A 2,187-nucleotide genomic window follows, 5' to 3' on the forward strand; every position below is an offset into this window, starting at 1 on the left:
GAAAATTTTTTAGAGTTTCTGTGCACATACATATATCTTTTGGAAGAATTTAAGAAAGTAATTAAAAACGATCACAGCCAAGATTTTTTTGAGTTTTCGCGGGTTTTTTGAGAGGCAAGGTGAAATGAAACAGAAAACAAGACTATCAACTGAACAAAAAAAATCGTCGTATGTGGCTAGGGATCAATAGAGACACATGAAATAAACGATATGTGATGAGTAACAGTTGAAATTGATTTCGACATATTGGCACCACTATTTATTGACTATTTCTCGTTCATGAGATTCTCAAGCCGCAGAGAATAAATTGTGGAAGATCCCTGGTAACATGTGTGATATGCAAACAAACGTAGAGAATAAAATGAAAAGGGTGACTGGTTACCCAGAAGTAATAGGCAATCAAAAGTTTTTGTGAAACCGATGATAGTCAGAACCTTCAGCAAATATCCAAAGAGAAGTTAACTTATCAAATGACTGACAACTAAAGAAAAATGCCACCCAAGCCCATTTAGGATCGATGACTATACCACAAATGCTGGATCGATAATCGTAGTCTATATTCTCGTAAACAAAAAAAAGTTGAAGTCTCAGAAAAGATTTACTTCTCGGTGAAACTACTGCATCTGATTACCCTCGTGATCGACTAATATAGACCCTAAGAAAGAGAAAGATTAAAAAATTAATGAATGTTTGAGGTTTGAAAAACGATTTCGCAGAAACAAATGGTTTGGGAATCTTGAGATTCACCTATTTCGACCATAGTATGATCCCTGCTGTCTTTCTCAAACATTGGGTAAGCGATTTCCATGTTTTTGCAAGGATTGTTGATTGTGTAGAATAATAAAGATTGAATTGAAATCGAGTAGCAGATTAGACGAATGTTTACGAGTTATAATTCAAGATGTTTTTGGAGAAAGTGGGGTGGATGAGGAACAGAAAAGCAAACTGATGGGGCAGTATTTATATTGTGGTCAGTAGGGGGAAAGATGACTATTTCAGCACTCGATTTCATGGTCATCGTGTGAAGGAGACTTTTGCGGATGCTTATGAAGCCAAATCTACTGGACCATCCAGTCTACGTTGGGTCTGGTGAATTGAAAGGGCATTCCATATTGGCTCGAATAGTAGGAGACTTTAAGCTTGTAGGAGTGGTAGCCAGCCTTAATTGAGGCGATGCAAGTTCGTGAGTTGCGTAACTGCTTATCCCCTTCACTTTCAGTATTCATACTGACTACATATGTAAGTTGAAGGTACTCTTCGTCTTTCGCAGTGGGAGTGACTTAAGGAAGTCTCCATGAAAGTCTCTCCGAATCCTTAAGCCTCGATTAAGTCATCCGGTCAGATATGTCGACCCTCCATTGAAGTAGCCGTCTTGTGAGTTACTAGGTGGTGTGATCCAAGCAGCTTGGACTTGGTATCAGGTTCATAATGGATGGTCTTCTCCGGCTTCGGGTGCCAATTTGAACAAAGTAAACAGGGAAAATTCGTGTTGGCTGGTGATAACTTGAGTAAACCGAAAAGGAGAAAAGAAGGTAAAAGTATCAAGTATTATAAACTTATTGAAACTATATAGACCTTTGGTCATTACCAGTCCAGTAAAACATTCCCTGCGTAATCCAAAAAATTTTGGTCATCAACATGGAACTAGCTTGTCTATATTGAAAAGAATAACACCGACGTCACGATGGTAAATATCGGTGATTCGCAAGGTTCCCTAACCAATGACTTCTTCAAAATTTATTTAAACCTTGACCATTCAGCTGTGTCTGTTTCTGGGGAAAAATATCAGTCGATCAAGACAGTAATCAGATCCAGTTTTTGTTTCAAAAGTATGAAGTAACTCATGTTTTCCAATCCTTTGAACTTCTTTTTCTTTACGCAAATACAGATTGCGAATATCAATCGACCATACGTGGTATGGTGATTGATTTCAAATGCCTCAGATGGCATCTTTTTTGACTTGTCAGTGCGTTCATTAGTGTCATTCTTCTCGATGGTTGCTTGGAATTTCGACTACAATCGGAAGAACAAAACCTTTTACCTATCATGTCTGGCTAAAAATTCGCCCTTTTCTTTTCATTCTCTTCATATGTTTGGCTATCACACATGCTTCCAGTGATCTTCGATGGGTTCCTCTCTGAGACTCCGAGTTGAGAATCCTATGAATGAAAAACTTCAAAAAGATGC

This window comes from Melampsora larici-populina (assembly GCF_000204055.1).
Source record: "Melampsora larici-populina 98AG31 unplaced genomic scaffold MELLAscaffold_88, whole genome shotgun sequence".
NCBI classification, from domain to species: domain Eukaryota; kingdom Fungi; phylum Basidiomycota; class Pucciniomycetes; order Pucciniales; family Melampsoraceae; genus Melampsora; species Melampsora laricis-populina.